Source organism: Bicyclus anynana, chromosome 8 (genome assembly GCF_947172395.1).
Source record: "Bicyclus anynana chromosome 8, ilBicAnyn1.1, whole genome shotgun sequence".
Classification (NCBI taxonomy): domain Eukaryota; kingdom Metazoa; phylum Arthropoda; class Insecta; order Lepidoptera; family Nymphalidae; genus Bicyclus; species Bicyclus anynana.
Window position 1 is genome coordinate 11,823,238 of NC_069090.1, and position 22,266 is coordinate 11,845,503.

Below are 22,266 nucleotides of genomic sequence, written 5' to 3' on the forward strand. Positions count from 1 at the left end.
AAATAATAAAAAAAAATATTTTACATGAAAATTTTAATTTTACTTAAAACAAATGAGTGAAAGTGCCATTACTTAAAACTAAATAAAATGAGAAAATATGTTATACGAAACATAACTCTCATAATGAAATATTCTTAACGGGCTACTTCTTACCACATTCATGGGAAAAAGTATTATAATGGCAATAATTTTTCATACTGACGTGCAAGGAACATATTTACTCAGGAGAAGAATACCAACCTCATACAAAAAAAGTGGCACTAAAATTACCGCCATCTGTGGAATGCCCCCATTGAAACAATTTGCCAACGCGGGAAATTCAAAGCTAATATATTGTTTTTAAATTTTCACAGTTCAGCTTTTGTAGACGGAATAGCTTTAAAATAAATATTTTTAAAAACCATTTCGATTAATTAATTAATTTAAACAGATATTTATAAACTCTGTCGATTAATTAATTAATTTAAACAGATTTTTAAAAATATTTATTTTAAAACCACTCCGTCCCCAAAAGCTGAACTGTGAAAATATTAAAAACAATATAATAGCACAATATTTTAGTAACAAGTAATTGTATATAATAAATTAAACAATAGAAAGAATAACAGTTTCAAGTTGAAATGTCTTTATTATCAAATAAAAAATCTTATGCACTTAATCAATAACTAAGTAAACATCAGCACCTTAAATATAATCTACATATATTCATTTTGCTTCTAAAACTAAATTTTATCTTTAAAGTAAAATGAAAACCAAAATAAAAATATATCTATGCATCAATTGGGTATTTGACTTCACTGAGATATTTGGGAAAATCAAGTCAATTATAACTTAACCAATTACCAACCAATTAAAAACCAATACATAAAAATATACATTGTCGGGATATTTGTACATATGATAAACTATGCAAACGTCACGCAGTTTCACCAGCGTAGTTCTCGTTCCCGTGGGAATACAGAGATAACAATTATGGCCTAATCCATGATTATAATGCTGTAAGAAATTTTTAAATCAGCAAAGTAGTTTCAGAGCCTATTCAATGCAAACAAACAAATAATCAAATTCTTCCTCTTTCTAATTAGTATAAATTTCATAAACAATAAAATTATTAGAATTTGGCTAATGAAAGTAGAAACTGAAATCACCCACCAAATTTTAAAAAATCAGAGTAAATTCTCAAAATTATAGTGCAAATATTGGAATAACTGAGTTTAACACTTATAGTATAGGTAATAATGTATTCACAAAGAAAAACTAATTTAAATAAATTATGAAAACGCATGTTTTTTTAATTTGTTTATATGATTTTTAAATTTGGCGGGCAATTTCAGTCTCTACTTTCATTAGCCAAACTTTACAACCTAATGCGATAACATAATATTACTTTTAGGCGAATCAATAGAGCATTTACCCTCTACCTCCTCAGAAACAGCTCTAATTTCGATGTTTTTTTTTGTTCAGTTTGTTTCTTCATATTCTTTGAAATCAGAAACCTTTTGGAGTGAGGATGGAACGATTTATACTATTTAACAATAGTTATGCTATTTATATAATAAATAATTAAAAAATAAACACTACCGACTTCAAAAACACAAAGTTATGCAGTAAACTAATAAGCTGAAGAAAACATTATAATATTTTCTATCTACTGATTACTTTGAAGCCGGTGCCAATTGTACAATTAATGGGTAGGCAATCAATCGTACCGTTTTTTTCCACCTTAAGGATTCGAATTGTTTTCCGAAATTTATATGGGATATACTTCGAAATAAACCCTTTACAAAAAGTAAAGAATTTTCAAAATGGGTCCACTCAGTAAAAAGTTACGCATAGTTTAACATTACAATAAATGGGAAAACAATTAATCATCTTCTATTTTCCTACTATTAGGTTTGAAATTGTTTTCCAACATTTTATGAGACTTTTAGGAATATACCCTTTCTATCAAAAAAATAATAATCAAAATCGAACCACACAATAAAAAGTTATGCTTGGTTTTACATTAAAATGAATGAGAAAACAATCAATCGTACATTTAGGATTGGAATTGTTTTGTAAAATTTATATGGGAGCTTTACAATCAAAATACCTTTACAATCTATAAAGAATTTACGAAATCGGACAACTTCGTAATAAGTTACGCATAGTTTTACAATACAATTAATGGGAAAATAACCAGTCATCTTCGTTTTTTTAAAATTTATAATGATTTGGGACCATTATCGGAATATACCCTTTCTATTTAAAACAAAGTTATTCAAATCGGAATTCGACGACATGCTTGGTTTTAAACTAAAACAATCAAGAATGATCAATCAAAAGAATTATCAAAATCGGACTACTCATGTTCACAGTTATGCTTGGTTTTACATTACGAAAACAGGGGATGATTGATTGTTTAACCATTAATTTTAGTATACGACCGATCGGTTGTATACTAAAATTAATCTATACTAATATAATAAAGCTGAAGAGTTTGTTTGTTTGTTTGTTTGTTTGATTGAACGCGCTAATCTCAGGAACTACTGGTCCGATTTGAAAAATTATTTCTGTGTTAGATAGCCCATTTATCGAGGAAGGCTATAGGCTATATATTATCCCCATATACTTACGGGAACGGGAACCACGCGGGTAAAACCGCGCGGCGTCGTCTAGTGGTTAAATATAATGAATATATAAATGGTTAAATAGGTCGGACCGGTCCGATTTTGATAATACTTTTTTATTATAAAGGGTTCATTCTGAAGATAGTCTTTTAAACATATTAAAAAGCAATTCGAACCCTATAGCTAGTAAACAATAGATAACTAATTGTCGGCCCATTAATTGGACCATTGGCACCGCCTTCAAAGTGATCAATAGATAGAAAATATTATAATATTTTCTTTCGTTTGTTAGTTTTCTGCATAAGTTTGTATTTTTGAAGTCGGTTGTATTTAAAAAAAATATATATATGTATAAATAGCATAGATATTTTTTAACAATTTAAATAATTTCGACCACCAAAACATTTCTGATTTTAAATAACATAAAAAAACATGACTTTAAAAAATCATCAAAGTCGGAGCTGTTTCTGAGGACTTCCAGCATATGCTTGTTTTATTTATTATTTGATTCCATTATTTCTTTCATAAAAACGTGACATTTTTCATTATGAGAAGTACAGACATAAAGAGACGAATTTTAGTATTCCAAAGAATCATGGTGCAGGTGCCTGGTCCATTGATTATATTTGTTACATCAATTGTTGTGACCTGTAACAGAAAATTTCATTTAACATGACTTTTTAAAATGCACTGAAAATAAATATTTACATAATTATATATAATAAAGAATTCCTATTCTCATCAGGGTCATTTTTAGTCTATTTTCTGCTCCATTTACAAAAAATCATTTTAGGAAGCTCAGCTGTAACCTTGAAAAGTATAGAAATATGGATATTTTGTTACATTATTTACAAGCGGACGCCCGCTACTTCGTCTATGTGGAATTCAGTTTTTCACAAACTTGCACACAAACTTAAAGAGAAATTATAATGTGTTTATTTCAGTTTTTAAAAACAAAACTGTAAGTGTATCTAGGAAACATGTAGTTCATTGTTATTAAGCAGGTCAAAACTACCTTGTTGGTTCAGTAGCTCACACGAGATCCTGGTTCTGTCTTTAAGAGATACTGAGTTTTTGCTTCTGCTAACAAATTCTTAGTCTGGAGTTGGGAAGTTGGTGGTGTCACACCCCGTGCCTCAGAGAGCATGTTAAGCCGTCGAACCCGGTCATTATCATTAACATTTCTGATAGTGATCATTAATCAATCTAATAATATCAACCTAAGCCGAATGAATAAAGCAAGTTACCTTGTGCTATTTTGCAAAAATGCCAGCAGCAACGTGGCTGCAGTAGTGTGGCTCGGGACGGGTACAGTTAGATCTTCATCTTTTATTTCTATCTCATGATATTTAACAATATATCTTCATTTTACAGCACCTGCAAAAATAAATCAGAAGTTATACATTTTACATAATTATTATTGCATGCACTGCACCTGCAAAAATAAATAAGAAGTATACATTTATGGGGTGTAAGGGGGAGGCTAGTACCAGTCAGCCTCTCCAACTGCCAACATCACCTGCACGTGGTGCACCCTGCAGATTGACCGACGAGGCTCTGGCGACCGACCAATGGCGGTTTAACCATTCTGATTCAGCTAGACTTCACAAGTACCACAGACCGGTGTCAGGCAGCAGCGATACCGGTGCGAGAAGTCTAGGCCTGCGAATGACCAACCCGCATGCCCAGCGTGGTCATTTATGGGCATTACCTTGCAATGTATAGTACAACACAACAAGATCCATGCAAGAGGCCTATGTCCAGCAGTGGACGTCTATCGGCTGATAAGGTATACATTTTACATAATTATTATTGTTACCAGTTAAGAGGATAATCCCAGAGGATGTTGCTATTTCGTGATCTAAACCAGACATTTTCTTTTAGCATAGTACTTGTAGAGCTTACTGTCCCGTGGGAGACTAACATTCCAAAGGATCACAGTATAAAACTGAATAAATGTTATGACCAACAAATGAACTAACTAAAATGGCTATATGGTTAGTCTGTACGCCGTAGAGAGGTGCGAGAGGATTACCAGCAAAATCTCTCTATAATTTGCTTAGAGACCTTGGTCTCTCTAGAAGTGCAGATTTGGGTTACAAAATTTGGCAGACCTTACTACGCAGGGAGAACAACACGAGCAGAGAAGGGGAGTGTTAATCAATTGTCAAGGAATTCTTTAACCTTACCAATTGATCACAAGTCCAAGCTCTGCTCAGCGTTTTTCTCTCTGCCACGTGATGGACACCCACATGGTGAATCCATGAATTGGTAAGATATTCGTCTAAAAAAAAATCATGTTGTACACTAAAATAATTTAGTTGAGTAGGGTGATGCAAGCAGCAATGACCGCGTGAAATACAGTTTTTCACAAATCTCCCTTGATTTTTTCAGGAATAAAAGTTAATTTTAGTGAAATTTATCAATGGTTTTTTTCAAGTGATTATAGTTATATACACAATACTAAAATGCAAACAAGGTCTTTTAAATTTTTCGTCTGTCTGTGTTTCTGTTTCTCTGGGATAATCTTTGGAACGGCTGAACCGATATTAATTGGACTTTCATTGGAAGATAGAGGAAGTTATTGAGCAATATTTAGGCTACTTTTTATCCCAGAAACATGGTTCCCGCTGGATGTTCAAAAACTGAACACCACACGGTTGAAATTGCGGGCGTCCGCTAGTATTATAATATTGGTTAGCCAATGTGGTTTTGGACAACGAGGTCGTGGCTTCGAATCCTGGGTCAGGCTATCAGATACTGAGTTTTTCTTTCTTCCAAGAAATTTACAGTTCTCAGCCTGGAGTTGGTGATTTGTTTGTATTACACTCCCGTGCCTCGTCCAGGTCATTATCATTAACATCTGATAGTGATCCACAATGAATTTCACTTTATCACCCTTAGCTCACCTTGTGCTATTTTGCAAACATGCCAGCAGCAACTGTGTGGCTCAGCACTGACTGGCACAGCTAGACCTTCATCTTCTATTTTGCTACAACTGGAAAATTAAACATAAAGAATAAATTTTATGTATTTTCACCAGTTAAAAACAAATGAAAACTAAAGTAATTTTATTAAGTGAAAAATGTGAAGAATAGATTATGAAAAAAAAACATAGACTCGAATTGAGAACCTCCTTCTTTTTTTGAAGTAGGTTAAAAATGTGAAAAAAATTCAGTTAAATTCTCATCTTGGAGTTGGGAAGCCTTTAATCCTGATTATTATCATTAGCATCAGATAGTGGTTATTAATTAATTGAACATTATCACCCTAAGCCCTCCAACAGCATTGGAGCAGTGTGGTGGGTCTCAGCTCCATAATCACTTTTCTATAAGGCCTGGCCCTGTAATGCCGTTAAAATAGGTTGATAATAACGATGAAGCAGGTTACCTTGTGCTATTTTGCAAACATGCCAGCAGCAACTGTGTGGCTCAGCACTGACTGGCACAGCTAGACCTTCATCTTCTATTTTGCTACACCTGAAAAATTAAACATAAAGAATAAATTTTATGTATTTTCACCAGTTAAAAAACAAATAAAAACTAAAAGAATTTTATCAAGTGAAAAATGTGAAGAATAGATTATGAAAAAAAATATATAGAATTGAATTAAGAGCCTCCTCCTTTTTATGAAGTCGGTTAAAAATAATTCAGTTAAATTCTCATCTAGGAGTTGGGAAGCCTTCAATTCCGATTATTATCATTAGTATCAGATAGTGGTTATTAATTAATTGAACATTTTCACCCTAATCCCTCCAACAGCATTGGAACAGTGTGGTGGGTCTCAGCTCCATAATCACTTTTCTATAAGGCCTGGCCCTGTAATGCCGTTAAAATAGGTTGATAATAACGATGAAGCAGGTTACCTTGTGCTATTTTGCAAACATGCCAGCAGCAACTGTGTGGCTCAGCACTGACTGGCACAGCTAGACCTTCATCTTCTATTTTGCTACACCTGAAAAATTAAACATAAAGAATAAATTTTATGTATTTTCACCAGTTAAAAAACAAATAAAAACTAAAAGAATTTTATTAAGTAGAAAAAGTGAAGAATAGATTATGAAAATAAAAACATAGAAGTCGGTTAAAAATAATTCAGTTAAATTCTCATCTTGGAGTTTGGAAGCCTTCAATCCCGATTATTATCATTAGCATCAGATAGTGGTTGTTAATTAATTGAACATTATCACCCTAAGCCCACCAACAGCATTGGAGCAGTGTGGTGGGTCTCAGCTACATAATCACTTTTCTATAAGGCCTGTCCCTGTAATGCCGTTAACTCTAGAAGCCCAATCATATTTAAATAGCTATAAAGCCCAATCATACGTAAAAATTACGTGTAAAAATAAATTTCAGAGTTTTCCAATGTTTTTCTGGTAATGAACTATATTTTTGCATGAGTTATCATAATTTAAGTTTTAATTAATAAATAAAATACTTTTTAAGTTAAAAATACTCTTTATTAATATAATTATGGCACTTTAATCAAATCTTGGAAAAAAATCAACAAAAACATCAAGCTTCTAACACTATTTCTTAAAATTACGTAATTATAAAAAAAAATCAAGTAGTTTTAATTGTTTTCATAAAATCAAATAAACTTGTAATAATACTATATAAGTCTCTTAGAAAAAAACAGTCTTTAAATGCAGTCTTGACAAACATCAATATTGTGTTCTCCACATATAGCCTTTAAGCATTTGCAACACTGCGCTTTGGTCATCCGCTTTTTTTTATATGAACAAAATCCACAATAGCGTCGTTTCTTTAGTTCTGGCTCATCACTAATATTTTCCGGAGATGGCGGTACCACATTTTTCAAAACATTTGTTATATTGTCTGTTATATAAAGTTGAAAACAGAGCAATGGATCAACAATATTCCGACACATTCGCGTTGGTCCTCTATTTGTGCGTATAATATTGATAGCCGAAGTCCTTCCCGTCGTACGTCCCTTTGTAGTTGACCATATATGGTTGTTTTTTCCACGTATTGACCGCTGAGGCAAACAAATTATACTGTGTGTAGTCAATGAAGTTACCTCAAGATTAGGCAATTCCCGAGAAGCAATATTGTTATCGGAGCCCTCTTGCCTTCTTGTATCTTCAATGAAGTCGATCATCGCGTCCTCGTTATCACTCCAGACATCATCTTCAACTACAAGATCTTCTTCCTCGGAGTCCGAATCCAGCGGAGAATAATCGTCATCATTTTCTAAAATTGCAACTATTTCGTCCTGGTTTAGCTGTTGACGGGATTCCATTTTGTATTCAACCTGAAAATATTAATATCATATGAAAAATGTAACGAAGCATTAAGATTAACTCAAATAAATCACAAAAATAAAAATTAGAAACAATTTCAAAAGTTACACAAAGCCCAATTATACGTCAAAATTACGTGCAACCTCTCTATTACAACAAAATGGCGGCACTTACCGAGATAACGCAACTGCGTCCTGCGAGGTCTTAATGGCCACTGAGTTGGTTAAGAAGTTAGCGGCGATCGGACGGTAAACGTGAAAGAGACAGAGATATTTCGCCGTGGTATACGTAAAATTTACGTAGATTGGGCTTCTAGGGTTAAAATAGGCTGATAATGATGATGAAGCAGGTTACCTTGTGCTATTTTGCAAACATGCCAGCAGCAACTGTGTGGCTCAGCACTGGCACAGCTAGACCTTCATCTTCTATTTTGCTACACCTGAAAAATTAAACATAAAAAATAAATTTTATGTATTTTCACCAGTTAAAAAACAAATAAAAACTAAAAGAATTTTATTAAGTAGAAAAAGTGAAGAATAGATTATGAAAATAAAAACATAGAAGTCGGTTAAAAATAATTCAGTTAAATTCTCATCTTGGAGTTTGGAAGCCTTCAATCCCGATTATTATCATTAGCATCAGATAGTGGTTGTTAATTAATTGAACATTATCACCCTAAGCCCACCAACAGCATTGGAGCAGTGTGGTGGGTCTCAGCTACATAATCACTTTTCTATAAGGCCTGTCCCTGTAATGCCGTTAAAATAGGCTGATAATGATGATGAAGCAGGTTACCTTGTGCTATTTTGCAAACATGCCAGTAGCAACTGTGTGGCTCAGCACTGACTGGCACAGCTAGACCTTCATCGTCTATTTTGCTACACCTGAAAATTTAAACATAAAGAATAAATTTTATGTATTTTCACCAGTTAAGAAACAAATAAAAACTAAAAGAATTTTATTAAGTGAAAAATGTGAAGAATAGATTATGAAAAAAAAACATAGACTCGAATTGAGAACCTCCTTCTTTTTTTAAAATCGGTTAAAAATGAAAAAAAGAATTCAGTCAAATTCTCATCTTGGAGTTGGGAAGCCGATAGCAAAATTTCACATATTTTCACCAGGTTAAAAACAAACAAAAACTAAAAGAATTTTATTTAGTGAAAAATGTGAAGAATAGATTATGAAAAATGTAAAAAAAATTCAGTTAAATTCTCATCCTGAAGTTGGGAAACCTTTAATCCCGATTATTAACATTAGCATCAGATAGTGGTAATTAATTAATTGAACATTATCACCCTAAGCCCACCAACAGCATTGGAGCAGTGTGGTGGGTCTCAGCTCCATACCTCCTCTACTATATGGAGACAATGATGAATGATGGATGTGTAGGATTAAAATAGCTTTTATGAAACATATCCTATTTTAACATACCTATTGCCTGGTTTCCATCTGTTAATGCTATATTTGCTAAGCATAGTTTGTTAATATTATTTTATTCTATTGTCTTCTTTTAAATTATCTTCTTGAAATTTCTTAGTCTGGCTTGCAAGTAATGTTATATGTGAAATTTGGGCTCATTTTTGTGAGTTTGTTGGTACTGAACTTCTGCGAACATTGTTTATTTTTCAAAGCTTTGATTGCTTTTTGAGACATTGTGTAAATATTTTTTATATTAAAAACCATCGTCATGCGGGTAAAATTCATGTGAAGAAGCAGGATTGCTGAAAGCATTAGGTATATATTTTAATTTTAATACATAATAAACTCTTATTTATCTCTCTCTCTCTCTCTCTCTAACTATTATTGGTTCAGTGTAACTATCATGAAATTCTGAAAATATTATTTTTTATATTAAAAACCGTCGTCATGCGGGTAAAATTCATGTGAAGAAGCAGGATTGCTGAAAGCATTAGGTATATATTTTAATTTTAATACATAATAAACTCTTATTTATCTCTCTCTCTCTCTCTCTCTAACTATTATTGGTTCAGTGTAACTATCATGAAATTCTGAAAATATTATTTTTTATATTAAAAACCGTCGTCATGCGGGTAAAATTCATGTGAAGAAGCAGGATTGCTGAAAGCATTAGGTATATATTTTAATTTTAATACATAATAAACTCTTATTTATCTCTCTCTCTCTCTCTCTCTAAATATTATTGGTTCAGTGTAACTATCATGAAATTCTGAGTTTGAGTCCTGGGTTGGTCTATGAAATATTGAGCATTTCCTTCTTTCAAGAAACTCACAATAAAAATCTATACTAATATGTATTCAACCCATTTTGAAATTAAATGTCTTAAATGGTGAAGCATAACATTGTGAAGAAACCTGCATAACTGAGAATTTTCTTAATTGTCTAGGTGTGTGAAGTCGGCCAATCCGCATTGGGCCAGCATGGAGGACTAAGGCCTAACCCCTCTCGTCCTGAGAAGTGACTCGTGCTCAACAATGAGCCGAAAATGGGTTGTTAATATATATCTATACTAATATTATAAAGAGGTAAAGTTTGTAAGTTTGTCACATTTTTTAAATGGGGTAATCTTCGGAACTACTGGTCCGATTTCAAAAATTCTTTCACCAGTAGAATGCTACATTATCGGGAAGTGCTATAGGCTATATTTTATATTAGCATGATATATATTCGCCGAGTAAACACAGTTTTTGTCATACAGGTCGGACCGAAAATCCTCTTAAGCAGACTTATTCGCATGTGCTGCCTTAACCACTGTGTAAAATTGAAATTAATGTATGGAGGCTTTTTATCTTTAAAAGTTCTACAAAAAAGTCCGCGACATCATATATCTATCTTCTATATATTAGCAGATATAGTACCTTTTGTGTTTTAAAAATTATAAATTTTATATACTTAGGTTAGCGTCATTATTTATGCTACTTAACTTAAATCCTTATCAAAATAAATTATTTAATAATCACAAGGATATGATGGAGATAAGATTTGCTCTTTATTAAATTAATTAATTAATTAGTTAAATAGTTTCGGAGATAATACAAAATTTCTCAAAGACGCAGAAATTCCGCTACATGACGCCCCGCGCTTTCAATTATGTGGTTCCCGTTCCTGTGCGAATATGGGAATCAAACATAGCCTATGACACTCGCAAATAACGTAGCTTTCTATTGGTAAAACAATCTTTCAAATCGGTCCAGTAGATCCAAAGATTATAATTTTAGCATAGAAGTCTCTATTTTCCTTTGTCATCGCACCACGCTCATAGGGCTGGACCGATTTTGCTAAGGGTAGGGGTAAGGTAGGGAAGGTATAGGGTAGGGTAGGGTAGGGTACAGGGTAGGGGTTGTGTAAGGGTAGGGTAGGGGTTGTGTAAGGGTAGGGTAGGGGTAAAGGTAGGGTAGGGGTAGGGTGGGGTAGGGGAGTGTATGCCTAGGTTAGGGGTAGGGTAAGGGTAGGGCCTACCCCTATCCTAGGGGTAGGGAAAGGGAAGATTACGGGTAGGGTAGGGTACGGGTAGGGTAGGGGTAGGATACGGGTAGGGTAGGAGTAGGGTAGGTATTTTCTATTTTTTGTCTGTCTGTTTGCCTTTTTTTTGATCGGGCATCACGCTGAAACTACAGAATGAATTCAAATGATACTTAAGACGTTTGAGACCATAATACGTAGAAGGATAATAGGATACTTTTTGTCGTGAAAACAAAATCAGAATTGGGTGAAGTAGGGGTAGAAAGTTAGTACGGAAAGTCCTTAATTTTTTTAGGTACAAGGTATAAGTTATAAAACTTGCAAAATAGAATGTGAAATAGGGGTTGAAAGTTGACATCGATTTTTACGCGGACGAAGTCGTGGGCGTCCGCTAGTATGTATTATAAAGAGGTAAAGTTAGTGGTGTTCTAGCAGGTAAACTCTGGATCTACTGAACCAATTTTGAAAATTCTTTTACCACTAGAAAGCCACGTTATTTCTGAGTATCATAGGCTATATTTTATCCGCGTATTCTCAAACTGCAGAAAGTTGGATAATATTTATATTAACACATTACACACATCACTAACTAGTCTCAAAGTAAGCTTAGCTTGTGTTATGGGTAGTAAAAGCTCAACTGAATGAGGAATGTTCATAAATAAATTATATATCTATACTAATATTATAAAGAGGTAAAGTTTGTAAGTTTGTAAGTTTGTCACATTTTTTAAATGGGGTAATCTTCGGAACTACTGATCCGATTTTAAAAATTCTTTCACCAATAGAATGCTACATTATCGGGGAGTGCTATAGGCTATATAGCCTATAGCACTCCCCGATAATGTAGTGCTATAGGCTACAAACTTTACCTCTTTATAATATTAGTATAGATTGGTATCGTATATATTAGCTGAGTTATCACAGTTTTTGTCATACAGGTCGGACTGAAAATCCTCTTAAACAGACTTATTCGCATGCGCTGCCTTAACTATTGTGTAAAATTGAAATTAATGTATGGAGACTTTATGTATCTTTAAAAGTTCTACAAAAAAGTCCGCGACACCATATATCTATCTTCTATATATTAGCAGATATAGTACCTTTTGTGATTTAAAAATTATTAATTTTATATACTTAGGTTTACTTCATTGTTTATACAACTAAACTTTAATCCTTATTAAAATAAATTATTTAATAATCACAAGGATATTATGGAGATAAGATTTGCCCTTTACAGTATGTTAATTACTTAAATAGTTTCGGAGATAATACAAAATCTCTAAAAGACGCAGAAATTCCGCTATATGACGCCCGGCGCTTTCATTTACGTAGTTCCCGTTCCCGTGTGAATATGGGGATCAAACTTAGCCTATGACACTCGCAAATAATGTAGCTTTCTATTGGTAAAACAATTTTCCAAATCGGTCCAGTAGATCCAGAGATTACCTCCTACAACCACACGAACTTTACCTCTTTATATTATTAGCATAGAAGTCTCTATTTCTCTTGGTCATACCACCACTCTCGAAGGACTGGACCGATTTTGCTAAGGGTAGGAGTAAATTAGAGAAGTTACAGGGTAGGGTAGGGTAGGTTTAGGGCCGGGTTTAGGGTAGTGGTAGGGTAGGGGTAGAGGTAGGGTAGTGGTAGGGTAGAGGTGCGGGTAGGATAGGGAAGTGGTAGGGTAGGGGTAGGATAGGCGTGAGATAGGGGTACGGGTGGGATAGGGGAAGGAAAGGGATAGGATACGGGGAGGGTAGGGGTAGGATGTAGGTAAGGTAGAGGTAGGGTAGGGGTAGGGTAGGGTAGGGTAGGGGTTGGGTAGGGTAGGGTTGGGGTAGTGGTAGGGTAGGGGTAGGGGTAGGGTGTGGTAGGGGTAACGGTAGGGTAGGGTAAGGGTAGTAGTAAAGTTGACATCGAAATTTACGCGGACGAAGTCGCGGGCGTCCGCTAGTACTTTATAAACTCAAAGCCCACCAACCGATACTGATGAATAAAGCATTGTGTATTAAAAAACTTTAATAAAAACAAGTCAACCGACTTCAAAAACATACTTACTAAACTAAAAATAACATTATACTAAGTTCTATATATCATATTATGTTCTAACTGATGATCAGTTTGAAGGTGGTGCTAGCCCAATGATGTATTAATTCAAGCCATGTAAGAATATCATAAATATTTAGGTTTTTCTGACAGTGTTTTTTCATGTAGTTCTTTCAGTAACAGCTTAAATTAAAACAACACCGGTTTAGCACAGCCTTCAAACTGATCATCAGTTAGAACATAATATGATATGAACTTAGTATAATATTATTTTTCGCTTTTTAGTTTAGCCAGTATGTTTTATGTTTTTGAAGTTGGTTGAATTTCTTTTATTAAAAATTTTTATTTTTCCATATTTAGTGAAATCATCCTAGATATTGATCTAGCGCCAAAGGTATGTTGCTATGAGTCGTGATAAAACATTGTATTTGATTGCGTCTGACTTAGAATCAAACTAATTACTACTGTGAACCATCGAGGAGTTCCCTTAACCGTCTTCATTACCAGACCCCTAATACAGTCACAACCCATCTAGGTGGAAAGTTCTCATCAATACAAATTTATCAACACATGGTAGCTACTGTGAACCATTGAGTTCTCTTAACTGTCCTTCGTCTTCATCACCAGACATCTAATACAGTCACAACCCATCTAGGTGGAAAGTTCTCCTCAATATAAACTAGTAGCTAAGGTAGCTCCTATTAGTGGACTTGTCAACACCTTGAATTTATGAGAAATAGTCCCGAGTACCCTGTATAAAATGTAACTTAACTATGCCTAGTTTGTTTCAGCTGATGCTATATTTATGAACAGCACCAATACATATAAATAAAATTTAAGTGTATGTCTGTGATTTCAAAATAACTGTGTTTTCTCAAGTGCCTATATACAATACTGACATACAGTCATACTTCTTTAAAATGTTCATCTGTCTGTTTGTTTGAGTCTCTGGAACAGCAGGGTCATTTTAATGGGACTTTTACTGGAAGATAGAGAAGATTATTGAGCAACATATAGGCTACTTATTATTTGGGCCATTACTTGTTATTTAACATGGGCATACACTCACAACCACATAGACACTGAAATACATCCATGCTCATCACACTAATATGATGAGTTCGATTGTCACAACTGGCTGTGGCGTGTAGATGCAAAGAGCAATGATGCTATCTACTGCATCACTGGAGAGCTGTTGCTGGTGTTATATCCCTATATCTCAGAGAGTATGATATGCTATATATCTCAGTCTTTATCATTAACACCTGATAGTGATCCTTTTATAATTTAACTTTATTACCCCAAGCCTATCAACCCACATTGGAGCAGTGTGCATTTTACAGTAGGTGTTTAACTTACCTTCTTATTCTCTCTCTCTCTTCTTCTTACAGGCAAAACATCTCATCTTTTTTAAAAATGTAGATGACAAACCATTCATAGTTCAATGTAAAATTTATTCTAAAAGTCCAATAGTCTAATCATTGATTATCTGGACATTACTGAAATAAAGAGAGTGAGTAAATTTAATTAAAAATACATAAACATACTACGCATGAAGAGACAGATGAATATCTTAGCATTCCGTGCAGGTGCCAGGTCCATCGCCTGGTAGAGAGAAATACTCCGAGCAGAGTCCTGGAGTTGTGACTACAGGATGTAGGGTTAAGGAATTCCTTGACAATTATACTACCCGCACCGTCGTACGATTAACATTGTTTCACAGTTGCTCCGTATTTATTTATTCTAAATCATATGTTAAAGTTATCAAAGTCACACAAGCAATATATTTTAGTGTAGTGTTTGAAATAACCTTGCGAATAGTGATTGAATCGTGAAGATTGGACGAGTGAATCGTGAGTTATTAACATTTTAAGAAACCGAAAGGTTGGTCATTTGATTAATTCCTGACCTACGACAACTCGCAAAGTTACCGCTTACGTCACGAACATAATCCACGCACTGTTCTGCACTTTAATTTAGCGCCTGATAATTATTAATAGTGCTGCTGTTAGTCGGGACTTTTGATAGCATATTTCAATCAGTAATATAATATTACCAAATGAGTACCAAAATTATGAAATCCAAAAAGTGCGCTGCATGCTCTGTAGATATAGAATCGATAGAACAACTTAAGTGCGTCACGTGCGGCTTACGCTACCACATCGATTGCGTTAGTTCTATTAAAAAGAAATATAAAGAGCTTACTTCGGAGTACAAAACAAAATGGGTGTGTCCATCATGCCGATCAAAGCAGCCAAAAGGAGATAACACTAACACACCTGTACGTGGTACAAGCTGTTCACCTCATGAAACGGGTGCTTCTTATGTTACTCATAGACGCCTACAGCCCCAAGAACAATATCACGACGATCTCACACTGGATAACGTCAAGCACCTCATCCAAGAAGAAATGAAAATCTTATTAGGTAACATAGAAAAAAATATTACAAAAATAATAGATAGCAAAACGAAAGAAATGGCAAAGGAAATCACCGAAATAAAGGATGCTATTTGTTTCATCAATAACCAATATGAAGACTTTAAAACGGAATTACAAGGAAAGATTACGCAAGTAAATATTCTCAAAGAGGAAAATGAAAACCTGAAATCCACTGTAAAGGATCTCAACAACCGACTCAATGTGATCGAGCAGCACTCGCGTATGTGTAATCTCGAAATTCAATGCCTACCAGAACACAAAACCGAAAATTTACCTAGCATCATTGCGCAAATAGGCAAGGTAACGGGAAGCAGTATTTCAGACATGGATATACATAAGTGCACAAGAATTGCCAAAATAAACCCAGATAATGGACGCCCACGATCAGTGGTTGTAAAATTCTCTAGTCCGCGCACTCGTGATACATTTCTTGCTGGAGTAATTAAATTTAATAAAAAGCACAAAGATGACAAACTTAATACTAGCCATATTGGTATAGGAGGAGACAAAAAACCGTTATATGTCGTAGAACACCTAACACCTGAGCTAAAAAAAATACACGCTTTCGCTCGATCAACGGCAAAGAAATTAATGTACAAATTTGTGTGGATAAAAAACGGTCGTGTATTCCTGCGAAAAAGTGATGTATCTGAGCATATTGTGGTGCGAAGTATTGAACAACTGGAGCAATTAACTTCCTAGATTATATTTATCTTTATATGCTTAGTCTCTAATATTTATTCTGTTAACATACGATAATTTAAGAATATACTATCAAAATGTTAGGGGAATCCGTAGCAAAACGCAAGAAGTGAAACTAAATATTTTATCAACTGATTTTGACCTTATAATTTTTACTGAGACCTGGCTTAACGATGGGGTATTTGATGGTGAATTTATCGATAGCCGCTACACAATTTATCGTAGGGATAGGAATCAAACAAATATAAACAAAATAAAAAATGGAGGAGGAGTTTTGATCGCTGTAAAAAATAACTTAAAATCATGCCGTGTCAATACCTGGGAAAGCACTTACGAAGACTTATGGGTTAAAATTGAATTAGGTACCAAACAAGATGAAATAAATCACCTAGTCATTTGTGCTACATATTTGCCACCCCCCCTCAAAACTGCTTCATTTAATGATTTTTTGAATAATACATCTAAATCGATTAGCGAAGTTGATAAAATCTTACTAATAGGAGACTTCAATTTGGGTACACTACAATGGTCAAAAGTTCCAGAACTAGAATGCTTACACCCCACCAGTAACTGCAACTTAGGTTCTAGCTTTATTGACTTCATGGAAGAATGCGAACTAAAGCAATTCAACTCCGTTGTCAATAGTAATAACCGGATACTTGATTTAGTTCTATCAAACATAGCACAAATTTCAGTCAACGAAAGCAATCCTATAAGTGTCATTGACAGCCATCATCCTCCACTATACATAAAGTTCAAATTGGATACTGGTACAAATTTAAAGGAAAAGTCTGCTGAAAGGTTTAACTTCTTTAAGGCCAATTACAACGCTATAATAAAGGATTTAGATGATACACCGTGGCTAGATATATTCCAAAACATAAATGATGTCAATACCATGCTTACTATTTTCTACGACAAATTAAACTCAATTATTGAAAATCATGTTCCGAAAACCAGACCTAAAAATCATAAATTTCCGTTTTGGTATAGTTATAAATTAATCTCTTTGTTAAACCTAAAGAACAAATTTAGAATTAAAGTTAAAATTTATAAAAATCCTTTAGATAAACTGAAGTTCGAAACGTACAGATCAGAATGTAATAATTTAATTCAAAAATGTTATGATGCTTATATCAACTCAATTGAATGTAATTTATCGAAAAATCCCAAATACTTCTGGACACATCTTAAAAATATAAAAAAGACGCCAAATACGTATCCAGCTGATATGGTTCTCAACGATAAGAAGGCAACAGATGGCTTAAGTGTATGCAATCTTTTTTCTGAATTTTTCGCCTCCGTCTTCGACAACATTGACGTCACTGAAGATTATTCTTATCCAGTGGATCAGATAAATAACAATTATCTATGTTCTATAACTATCTCACGTAAGGAAGTTATTCAAAAGCTAAAAAGACTCGATATTAAGAAGGGTGCTGGTCCTGACAACCTACCCCCATTATTTATTAATAGATGCGCTGTCCCTTTAGCACTACCTGTTTGTTTAATCTTTAATAAATCTCTTCATACAGGTTGTTTTCCCGATTTGTGGAAATGCGCAAGGATTGTGCCTATTTACAAAAAAGGTGGCCGCGAAATTATCACTAACTATAGACCCATTTCTATTCTATCAGTGCTGCCGAAAGTATTTGAATCCCTTATACATCCTGTACTGTCTCGTCACGTCCAGCACACTCTTTCTGATGCTCAGCACGGTTTTGTTACTGCCCGATCCACTATTACAAACCTATCAAATTTTGCAACCTTCATAACAGATCTAGTCGACTCTCGCCAACAAGTAGATGCCATCTACACCGACTTCTCCAAGGCATTCGACAAGGTCAATCACAAACTGTTGGTTGTAAAACTTTCATCGTTTGGCGTGGGTGGATCGCTTCTTTCGTGGCTCTCTTCGTATCTATGTGATAGGTATTCTTTCGTGGCAGTTAAAGGTCATACATCCAAAACTTACAAAGCACCCTCGGGAGTTCCCCAGGGTTCAATTTTGGGTCCATTATTATTTAACATATTTATAAATGACATAACAACTTGCTTTCATAATTCAAAATATTATATTTTTGCTGATGATCTAAAATTTGCCAGAAAAATCTCCGACAGTAACGATTCTGCTTTACTGCAAGACGACATCAACAGAGTCACGGTTTGGTGTAAATGTAATGGCATGGAGCTGAACCCAGCCAAATGCTCTTTTATAAGTTTCACGCGAAAACGTACTTTGTTTGATGCCAGATACGCAATCAACAATAGCTACCTACGAAGAGTGGATTACATCCGAGATTTGGGAATAACCTTTGACACCAAACTACGTTTTAACTACCACGTTGACACAATTTGTAGATCTGCGCGCAAAATGCTAGGATTCATCATTAGAAACTCTAAGCCTTTTAAAAAACTAGAAACTAAAAAGCTTCTGTTTAAAAGCCTCGTCAGAAGTAAACTCGAGTACGGGACAGTAATTTGGAATCCTTCATACCAAATCCACAAAGATCGCCTAGAAAGCATCCAGAGACGTTTTACACGCATCCTCTCTGGACCAAATAATAGAGCATCCTACTCTACTCGTCTTACAAAATTCAAGTTGATTTCGTTGTCAGACAGGCGTAAGATGCATGACATTATGTTTCTATACAAGCTTATAAATGGGACCATAGACGACGCAGAGTTGCTAGGCCAGGTCACTTTCAACATTCCTCGTCGTATGCCTCGGTACCCGATCCATACCTTTCGACAAAAACACTACAAAACAAACCTTGGCAACCACTCAGTTTTACCCCGGATTTGTAAACTCTACAGGGAATTCATTGCCAAAAATAAGTCCATTGACTTACACAGTGACAAGTTGCATCTTTTCAAATCCAAAATTTTAAAAACTTTTCTTAAGAGCTCCGTTCAATAATTCGATCTGTAATATTCTCATCATAAGTTGTGACTTAAAAAATACCTAATTTATGTTTTTATTATTTTACCAATGTATAATTAATTAATTAAGCCATACTGTTATAATTGTAATTTTTATTCATAATTTGTAAAATGTATAATTGCAATTCTCTCATAATCATTCTTCATTTTATAAACATGTAATTCTCTCTCCACTTATAATTTTAAAATTTTAAAGTTCTCGTTTAAATTTTTTCTTTTGGTTTTTGTCAAAATGTGTAAATTCAAATTTATATTTTGTTTTTTTTCTTTCTATTTGTCAATTTTAATTTCTATTATTCGTACGACCTATATTTTTTGCATGCTGTGGCTACCTATAAGTAAAATTATATGTGTTATGCTACCCTTATTTGTAAAATATTTTGTATGTGTTCATATAATTTTGTTGGTGGTCCAAATTAATAAAAAAAAAAAAAAAAAAAAAAAAAAAAATTGATTAAACTCCCCTACTTGTGTTGTTCTCCCTGCTTAGCCAAATTTGGTAAGATCCTACTAAGAGCAGCTTTGGATACTTATTCTTCTTTCTCTCTTTCTTCTACATAGAAGTTGCTGCAGTCCTAAAGATGCCAAGGTCTTTAAACAAGTTATAGAAAGATTTTGTTGGTAATCCTCTTGCACCTACTTCTACGGCAGACAGACTAACCACATAGCCATTTTTACTTAGTTCATTTGTTATTACTATTTATTACAAAACCTTGACAAGAACCAGGTGAGAAATATAACTAAAATGTCCGGAGGCAATCTGATGATAGAACAGAAACACAGATGAGGGAATTCCTCAACTGTTCACAGAAGCTACATTGTCAAAAAGAAAAAAAAAAGTAAAATGTGCAAAGCTTAGGTCTTATAGCTAAAAGCTATTTCTTTCAAACAACCTTCAATGAAAAATGTAGCTTATTATTGGCAGAAGCTTTTATAGATCAAGGCAAGAAAAATATTGCCAAAATGGCCTCTGTAGCACAGTGGATTAACTATGCAAAAGTCCTGGGTTCTATCCCTGGCTGGGCCGATTGAAGTTTTCTTTCTGGTCTATGTCTGGCTGGCTAATTAATACCCTACTGGCAAGCGATTTAGTGTTCCGGTGATATATTATGTAGAAACAGAAATGTGTGTGGATTTTCATCTTTTCCCTAACTAATTATCTCGCTTCCATCTTAGATTGCATCATCACTTATCATCTTATTCTATAATTATGTCAAAGAACAGATTTTCGTACAAAGTAAACTAACATACTCTTCATTAGTCTGCCTAGTGCCTAACGTAATTATAAAAACTTGTAATTGTAGTTTCAAATTAACAAATTGTTCTGGTTCATCATTACATAATTATAAAGTACTTATAGATAGATAGATTCAAAAATAAAACTCAAATTTTACTCTACCTGCCTTTAGTACATATACCTGTGGTTTAATATTGAACAGTGGTATAGTAAAAAATTTACTTCTGGTAACAGATACTTTCAAATTAGTTCATGGAATTTGCTTTTCTCAGATGTTTATTTTCATTACCATTTACATTTACATAATTAACCTTATGTTGCTCCAGATTAAGCTACCTGTGATAACCAAATGAAAATCTGTTTAGTAGATCCAGAGAAGTAAACATTCAAACAGCTGCAGGTCAGACAGTTATTTGGGGTGCATTGCATCTACAAACCATAATGTGTAAACCCAGCATAATTGTATAATTGAGCACGAGTTTCATAAGAATTAGTAGGATTTTAATAATTCCCATATCTTGAGAAGACTACTAAGAAACCTAATTAACTAACTAATGTAATCATTATCTGATCAATAGCTATTATTAAAGTATTTTATTATTAGCTAAAACTTAAAGTAGGTACATACCGGAGACTAAATTTGTAGAATCAAGTTTCGGTAATCTCTGTAGGGTCTTCTCTGGATCATCGGCAGGCGAAGAACCACACTCAAAGCATTTTCTTTTGTTCTTCTTCATAGTTATAGAGACACTTGAACTAACAAAGTCTTATTTTTAACATAATGAAAAACCACAACACTCAGATGAAACGTAAAAGACTTATAGATCTTCTCAACATCAAGAATGGCGAGGGTATTACACAGCAGGTTGCTTAAATCCAATCCATGAAGAGGTCTTCATAAATATTAACAGGCCGTGGCAAACATTTATTTTATTATTCGTGAATTTGTGTTTTAAGATATTTGGTGAAATGACGCCATTTTCATTTTATAACATTTTTATTTTTTATTAAGTAATTGGGGTTGCCACACTTCGTTTAGAAAATCTTACCCATGCGTTACTAAAACAATATTCAACGAGAGTGTCTCTCTATATTTTTATAGAAGAAAAGTATTTATTCAGTTATTAAAGTCATATTTAAATCTAAAAATGTATTAGATTTATCAGAATATTATGTCAGGCGTGAGCTACTAACGATAATAATATTGTTACAACTACCAGACGGTAGAACCGTATGGATGATGACACCACAGGTCTAGCCCCCGTAGGTATAACCAAACTTTGTTCGAGAGTTGACCCGGCCTGCTGACGTGTATCCATTTCAAAGACAAAACATCAGAATCTACAGAATCTATAGTCGTCCATGGTCTATATTACAGATTATTCACAGCAATAAAAATATTCTGTGGTCTAAAGTTTTGGTTTCATAGTGCAGACTTCGCGCCACGAAAGAAGTCCCGTGTGAACTAAAATTGACAGCGCCATATACAAATGACAAATAGCGCTGCGATGAGCGCCATTATGACATTATGACATTGGTGCTGCGTCTGAGGTACTACTTTTGTGGCGCGGAGTATAGGTCG

At 34.2% G+C, this 22,266-nt stretch overlaps 1 long non-coding RNA gene across 3 annotated transcripts; it reads right to left on the bottom strand.

The window, feature by feature from the left end:
- Positions 1-2,668: 2,668 nt before the first annotated feature.
- Positions 2,669-21,860, bottom strand: LOC128198318 (uncharacterized). Of its 3 annotated transcripts, XR_008251030.1 has the most exons (9): positions 21,313-21,860; positions 20,847-21,020; positions 14,722-14,861; positions 8,227-8,311; positions 6,475-6,563; positions 6,000-6,088; positions 5,519-5,607; positions 3,857-3,986; positions 2,669-3,257 (listed from the first exon to the last, which is right to left on the bottom strand). It is a non-coding gene; the product is annotated as an uncharacterized LOC128198318 (long non-coding RNA). The 3 variants fall into 3 exon arrangements; XR_008251029.1 differs by lacking the exon at positions 20,847-21,020 and having other exon boundaries at positions 2,670-3,257; XR_008251028.1 differs by lacking the exons at positions 14,722-14,861; positions 20,847-21,020; positions 21,313-21,860 and adding an exon at positions 8,668-8,758 and having other exon boundaries at positions 2,672-3,257.
- Positions 21,861-22,266: the final 406 nt, after the last annotated feature.